The sequence below is a fragment of the Mus musculus genome, chromosome 14 (genome assembly GCF_000001635.26).
Source record: "Mus musculus strain C57BL/6J chromosome 14, GRCm38.p6 C57BL/6J".
Taxonomy (NCBI): Eukaryota; Metazoa; Chordata; class Mammalia; order Rodentia; family Muridae; genus Mus; species Mus musculus.
In genome coordinates this window covers 45,708,617-45,716,989 of record NC_000080.6, presented here as the reverse complement: position 1 = coordinate 45,716,989, position 8,373 = coordinate 45,708,617, and the positions used below count along the sequence as shown (strand labels likewise).

Below are 8,373 nucleotides of genomic sequence, written 5' to 3'. Positions count from 1 at the left end.
AACCCATACCTAATGTAGAGGTAACATCTGTGGTGCTGATTTAATAGAGTTACATAGGAAATGTCATGGTAACAGTCTTAGATCTATTTGCCTCTGGGATCCCACTAAGGAAGTAATTAAAGGTTTCAAAGACCTTTTTATTAAGGTAGTCATGGTGATACAGATCGCTTATCCATCGAGAGGAAACTTAAACACAAGGACATCACACTTGGTCATCTCGCACAGAAGACCCAAGAAGCTAGGCCAAGCTGACAGAGGAAAGCCAGATTCTCACCTGTCTAGCCCTGTGATGTTGCCTTTTGCTCTGACATCCAACTGCTCTGGTTCAAACCCACACATCAATCAAGGCAAAACAGAACCCCTCAGAAGGCTTTCATGTATTCATTCCAACAACTTTTTATTGAGAAACTACTGTGTATTAAACCTGACTCTAGACAGGGCATTAAAAAAAAAGAAAGAAAAGAAAGAGAGAGAGAGAGAGAGAGAGAGAGAGAGAGAGAGAGAGAGAGAGAGAGAACAAACAGATAAACACAAGTGCCTTCCTCCCTCATGAGGGTTAAACTCTACATGTGTGGTCCATTGTGCAGTCCACACTGTTCGGCAGTAGCTGCTGAATCTTTTCTTTGCCAGGATGAAAAACACCACTTCTTTCTTCATTCCTCCTCCTCATAGCCTGGTGTGTGTCAAAGGCTTTCTTATGGGGATTAAAGTTCTCAGAGGGAGGTCACAGCCTAGTGAAGTGTAAATAACATTTAGCAGTAATAGATTCTTCCCTGTAGTTTAAGCCAGGTCTACCCACAGGTTCTTAGTCCCAATAACAGTGCCAGGACTGAGTTTCAACTTGTGCACTGGGCCTTAAATCCAATCAGAGAGTTATTGGCTATTACCAAGCCATTCATATTGTTACTCCTATAGACTAGCGCCTTCTCTATCCTCATCAGAGATGCTTTTTCATTGCAGTAAATGACAAATACTACAGAAACACAACTGGACAAAGTGGAGAAAATAAGAGATCGAAGAGCGCTTAGCCCCAAATGGGACATCTCTCTTGTGACAGGGCAAGACAGTGCAGAGGCTCCATCTGGTGATCTTACTGAGGCCATTTGGCTTTAATTAAAATTCAATCTCCTTAATGGAGAGTCATGTGTAAAATTACCCAACTCTATTCTAGGAACTTGAGGTCAAGATGCCCCAACTACCTCATCTTAGCTTCTTTTAAACTGGAACAAAACAACAACAACAATAAGAAAAACCTTACCACCACAGACCACTACCACACCCAGCTATAATAGGTCAAGACACCAGGATGCAATCTTCTTATTTATTTATTTATTTATTTATTTATTTATTTATTTATTTATTTACTTATCTATCTATCTATCTATCTATCTATCTATCTATCTGCCTTTAAAATCCCCTTATTCTGAACACTCCCAGTGCTACATACACTTAGATCCTAAATACCAGCATGTAGTCTCAGCCAGCCGGAATAAGGACATTCAATTGTCTATAAACTCTGGGGCCTCCCTGTACCAATATTACATTGTCTCCTCTGAAGGCTCAGGGATCACTGTGGAAAAAGGATCAAAAGAGTTGTAAGAGTCAGAGAAGGTGGATGACCACAGCCGTTTTTAAAGGCACAACAGGCCACTTGAAGTTACAGTCCCAGCTAAGAAGGTATTGACTGTTGATCGCTGTGGAGAGGATTTAGGGGAAAAAGGAATGAATATGGTTGAAATACACTATTCAAATTCTCAAAACACTAATAAAAAGTGAGGCAACGTAACTGTAAGACCCACGCTTAACCTGGAAGCCCATCCTACCCAAGGAGCAGGGAACTTCCTGGAATGCTGGGAGTTGTAGTTCTTGGAAAATAACAAAGCTACATGGTAAAATACAGTAGCCATATGGATTTATCCTTAAGTAACCCCTACAACACTTGTCTAGGCACCACTCAGCTGGGAATTCCAGGGAGTGGTCCTGACCAAAGCCCATCCTGGTCAGTATTTAATTAAAGCTTGCTTTGAATTTGGCTCCAGATTGTGGAACTGGTTTTTCTCTTGTGAATCTCAGGATTAACAGTAACAACTTAAAGTAGAATTTATATTCAGCATATCTGATCAGAGGATACCACCCTTGGCACTGGTGGACAGTTTCTGCTCTCCCTTGGCTGCTTGCCAGTCTTCCCTAAGATCTTCCTCTTTATCTCTCTATCTCTGACTCTGTCTCTCTCCATCCCCCCTCCCTCTCCCCCCCCCACCTCCATCTCTCCCATTCCCACCCAACCCCCACCCTTCTTCTCCTACCAGCCTTGACCTTCAATTTCCTTTTATTTTTCTCATGTAAAATAGCTCACCACAGCTAGCCCTGGATGAGGTGGGTGGAAAAAGGGAGGCTTCACCTTTCCCACCCAAGAAGTCTGCCAAGACACATTTCAGATCAAAGAGTCATCTGGCCTGTGTGAGTCCTACCACTCTGCTCCAGCTTAAAAGCAGCTGCAGCCCATCCCAGACCCGGCAGGGTGGGGTTTTTTCCTCACTGAATCCCAGCAGCATTGGTGGAAACAATATGCAGAATGAATTTTTAAAGGTCATTAACAGTTCTGAGTAAGTGCCATCCCAGCAGACTCAGCACCAAGTGAGTAGAAAGCAAACAGCCTCTTCTAAAACAGGAAAATGCAGTCACTCTCAGAAGGACAACAAAAGCAGCTTTCAAGTGTCAAGAAAAGGATGATGAAACTAAGGCATTGAATATGATCCGGGGTTTTATTAAATGCTTAAGTGCAAAAGACTTTAAGTAGGTTGGGCTGGGGAGAAATAAAAGCACTTCATGCAAGCATAAAGATATGAGTTCAAATCCCTGCAGTTCACATAAAGATCAAATGTGGCTGCGAATGCCTGACCCCAGTCAGATCCCCAGGACTGAGCAGCCAGTGTAGTTAAAAGAGTGGACTTCTGGGTCACTGAAAGATCCTGGCTCAAGGTACTAAGGGGAAAGCCACAGAAGGAGACTGACTTACATACATGCACCACACACACACACACACACACACATTCACATTAGCTTATTTTTAATATGGTTTTTAGCTCAATGGTCAGGCACTCCTAAGCCTTGTGTGGCTAATGTGCCTTTACCTTCACTCCCAGCTCAACATCTCTAATTCTTTTTTTTTTTTTTTCAATATATAAGTCTTTTATTCTCCCAAAAGAGCCCAAATTGTTCTTGTGGTCAGGATCTCGTTTCTGGGGCCAGGAACTGAGGCCTCCTCACTCGTCAGCCTGCTGCTGCACAGTTCCCTTCTCAGACACATAGATGCCGTCCAAAAACTTCCTGATATCCTTGTTTTTAACTGTTGTGGCTTGCTGAATCAGGGCAGCTGAATTTGAAACAAGTTCAATGTCATTTCCTTCAAGGATTAACTCATCCTTCTGGGCTTGAGAGACAGAACAAGCCACACCTGTCCTCATCCGAACCCTGCGGATGTATTTTTCACCCAAGAAATTTCGGATTTCAACCAAAGAGCCATTCTCCTGGATGACGACGTTGATGGGGAAGTGAGCGTACACAGACCGCATCTTGTATCGGAAGCCCAGCATGACACCTTTGATCATGTTCTGAACATGACTGCAGATGGTCCTGACGGTGGGGCCCCATCTACTGCGAGGATGAAGACCATTCTCAGCAATCAGACTGTGGACATTCCAGAGAATGTCGAAATCACTCTGAAGGGGCGCACAGTCATTGTGAAGGGCCCCAGGGGGACTCTGCGGAGGGACTTCAATCACATCAACGTGGAGCTGAGTCTCCTTGGGAAGAAGAAGAAAAGGCTCCGGGTTGACAAATGGTGGGGTAACAGAACATCTCTAATTCTGCCCTCAACTTAGTTATGTTTCTAATCTCCTGCCTGCTACCCCAAGTCAAGTCAGGGGAAACGGCCGATGACCACTCTGCCTGAAATCTCACATGGCTGATGACTATTCCTCTCTCTGAAACTCTTTTCCTCCTCCTGCATCTCTTAGCCTGCCTGCAGGAAAATGAACTCCTGCCTCTTCCTACCAGTCATTAGCCGCTAGCATCTTTATTGATCAATCAAGAACCAGTTGGGTGACAGGACCTTCAGCATTTATTCCTGATCAAAGCATCAGAACTACCCCCTACAGGAATGAAATTGATTATTGTTAAATTTATGGATATATTAATACGTGTGACAGACCACTAAATCTTATTGGGACAATTTGAATGTAAAAAGTGTTTTTGAATCTTATCACTCAAAAAGGTTAATTTTATTTCCTTAGAAATAGATATTTATATCTACATTGAATTCCTATTCACAAAGTGGCAAAAACTTAATCTTAACTGCTTTGATGTCCCATTTCCCCAGAGCTGTCTTTAAGTCTTGGGGGGGTATAGAAATTGGGAAGGCATCCAGATACAAGTACATAGAAACCCTGGAATACCAATTTATCCACAGTGGCATCCAGGAGTCATCCTGTTTCCTTCTGGTCTTCCTGATCATTTCACCAAGCACTGATACGTGATGGGAACCCACTACATTCTAACCAACTGTTAGAATAGCGAAATGTTGTGTTAGCAATACAGCCCGTTGGTAAAGGTACTCATTGAGCAAGCCTGGTGAGCTGATTCAGTCCCCAGAACCTGTGTAAAGGTCAAAGGAGAAAACCACCTCCACAGAGATTTCCTCTGACCTACACACATGCGTGCGCGTGCGCACACACACACACACACACACACACACACACACACACACAAATAGATAAATAAGGGTTTTAATACAGAAATATTTATTCTACAGAAGTTGATAGATTCTGTCCCAAACACTATGGTATCTACTAGACTTCTCCACCTCAGCTTTCCGCCTGTGGTCCTCCCAAACCTTCCCCGCACACTGGCATCTAGAGTTCGTAGAACCTGGTCAGTGACAGAGCCAACATATTAAATTGTCAGGGGTCTGTGTGATACCAATGTTGTATAGTACTCAATACTCATTCCCGCCAAACATCAGTAACATAATCCATTGGGCTAGGGGTATAACTCATTGGTAAAGAATGCGCCTAGAAAGAATGCCCTGAGTTCAATTGCCCAACACCACAAGATAATCAAGTTGGTTAGGAAAGGCTGAGTTAAGGGTTTCCTGTAGTCTAGGGCGCCACTGTAGTAGTGAAACAATAATCTCAGAGCAGTAGGCAAAGTGAGGGTATTTATAGGGCTTCGCTTTGGGATAGAATGTAAACCTTCCAATTAGAGGGTAGCTTGGTTAATATTAGATAAATATTGTAACATAATAATTAAGAATTGGTGTACTTGATAAAGAACTTTAAGACAAGGGTATTAAAGTCTTAGAGATGCAAACTAAATTCAGGAACATATCAAAAAAAATCATACACTGTGATCAAGTTAGAGATCCATGGGTGGTTCTGTATACATCAGTAAATCAGTAAATATTATAAATGATATACATATGAATAAATGAATTATTCTCAATATAAATGTTAACAACGAATTAAACTGGTGGCTGCACATGTATGCTTTATGTTATTCCCCAGTAGTTACACAGGCAAACCAATAGTTAATTAAAACTACACCTCAATAGCTGAGCAGTTAAATTATCTTTCTATGCTAATCTGGTTACCTCCCAGACCCACCCCATTATACTTGCATATTATTACTCATCTGGCTCTGAGCTTCAGGTGTATTTCCATGATCTCTCTCCAGACCCCTTCCTCGTACCTCCAAATCCAAGAATATACGGTAAGAACTGTTTACACAAACTTAACACAGGTGATTTTTGGTATAAGCATTACAATGCCCTGTCCCATTCAAACGAGATATTAGGACAGAGAAATCAGCATTTGAATAATACAAGGGTAAACTTTACACAGTGTATAAAAAAAACTATGCCTACATATGAGCTCAAGAACAGAAATTATATGGTCATATCAACAGATGTACAAAGAGGGGGGCAGATTTGGTAAAATTCAACTCCCTTCATGTTAAAAGTTCTGCAGTAACTCAGAATAAAAGAAATATATCTTCACTTCATTTTTAAAAAAGTCTGTTATTAAAAACTTACAGCCATCATTACAATAAATGAAGGGAAACACAAGCATTTCTATTAGATTCAGAGACTAGACAATGTGTCTACTTTCTCCACTCTCATTTAATATAGAGCTGGAAGTCTTAACTAGAGCAGCAAGACAGGAGAAATAAATAAAAAGGGTCTAATTAGGAAAGGAGAAGTCAGAGTATCTCTAATTTCAAGTGATGCAATTCCACCTAAGAAACCCTAAAGCATCCACTGGAAAACTTTTAGGACTGATAAACATTTCAGCAAGCAGCAGGATACAAAGTCAACATCCAAAAACCAGTAGATTGTCTATTTACCAAAAGCAAACATACTGAGGAAGAAATAATGCAAACAACTCCATTCAGAATAGTCTCAAGAAATAATAAAATACCTTTAAGTAAAGCCTGACCAATACCTCTATAAAAATACCAAAAGAAAGAAACCGAATAGACACTTGAAAATGGGAAACTTGCCCATGATCATGAGTTAGAAGAATCAGTATTGTAAAGGTAGTGATTTTACCAAAAACTATCTACAGATTCATGCAATTCTAATAAAGTTCCAGTGACATCCTTCACAGAAATAGAAGAAACAGCCAGGCCGTGGCACACACCTTTAATCCCAGCACTCAGGAGGCAAATGCAGCAGGATCTCTGAGCTCAAGGCCACCCTGCTTTACAGAGTGAGTTCCAGGACAGCCAAGATTACAGTGAAAAATTCTGTCTCAAAACAACACACAGACAGACAAAAATAATAATGAAAAAAATTTAAAGATCTTAAACTTCATATTAAAGCAAAACCAAACCAAACCAAACCAAAACCCTGATAGCTATAACAATCCTGAGCAAAAACAAATGCTATTGCAGAGGAACCACCAGACTTCAAGTTATACTAAGGAGATAGAATAATAAAGATGGCCTAGTATCAATACACAGACACATAGACCAATAGAACAGAATAGAAGACTCAGATTCAAATCCAGGAAAATACAACTGCCTGACATTTGACCAAGATTCCAAAAGCATACATTGGAGAAACGACAGCATCCTCAACAAACAGTGCTGAGCAGATGGAATATCTTCATGTAGAAGATTGAGATGAGATGCACCTTAAACATAAGTCAACTCCAAATGGATCAAAGGCTTCACCGTAAGATCTAAACTGAAGAAGTAGAGTTAAAAATAGGGATATTCATGAAGGCGTAAGCATAGATAGACTAGAGCTGCTCTCAACCTTGGTCAGACAGGCAGCAGTCAATGTTACAGGCTCAGAATTGGTCAAATTGCCAAGAAAAGTGACTGTTGAGTGTTCAACCTTAATGGAGCATTTAGGTTAACCTCGGGTGTGGTTCTTTGGGAACTGTCTGCCTTCGTTTTTCAAGCAGGGTCTATCACTTAGTTGGGGCTCACCCATTAGGCTAAAATAGATAGCTAAGCAGTGAGCCTCAGAGATTCATCCCTGACCCAGGGCTACAAGCATGTACCACCACACCAAGCAACAGCTGAACCAGCTAAACCAACATAGTGATCTGCTACCCTCAGACAAGACCAGCAGGTTTGATCACCGAGTCAAGAGACCATAATAAACAATTGCTGCTTGATAAAGCTCAAGGAAGTGAATTAAGCACTAAGGACCCGTCTAGATCTCTCACATAAAAAACATAAAAACAAAAAATAAATACTCTTACGATGAGGAGGCAATCCAGGGCTAGTTGATGCTTAGGATAATAGGAGAGTAGTTTGTCTTCCCATAACTTTGTTAGATCACATGGTGGCGGACCACTCCAGAAAAATTAGAAACACATGACATGTGGTAGAAGTAAAACCCAGGAATCTTCTAATTACTTCTTACTACTAGTTTGGGGAAGTTTTAAACCAGTTTATACTCTCTCAAAAACAAGACACAAATCACCTTTGAACAACTCAGGTCCAACCTCAAAGCACACCAAGCAACTACACCTTTTGTTTGGAAACCATGTGCCTTTCTCACATGAAGCAATAAATGGATAGGGTGTTTGCCTTCTAGAATTCACCTTTAGAAAATGACAAAGGGACAGTCATCTGTGCACTTCATGAGAACAGAGCCACAAGTCCTGGCTGATACTCATGAGCTGTAAGAGAGAGTCTCGATAAGGCCCTAGAGCCTAACCAGTGAGGGGTATTATTGATTTTTCTCAGAAGGCAAATAAGAATCGACTATCTTGAATCTAAATGGGATGCTAACAAAAGAAGCACACAGATCTATAATTATAAAATAATATACATACTGTCATTTATCTTCAGATTATG

General features: G+C 41.0%; 1 pseudogene; it reads right to left on the bottom strand.

Annotated features, from left to right (window-relative positions):
• Positions 1-3,163: 3,163 nt before the first annotated feature.
• Positions 3,164-3,644, bottom strand: Gm7206 (annotated as a pseudogene).
• Between the last annotated feature and the right edge of the window lie 4,729 nt (positions 3,645-8,373).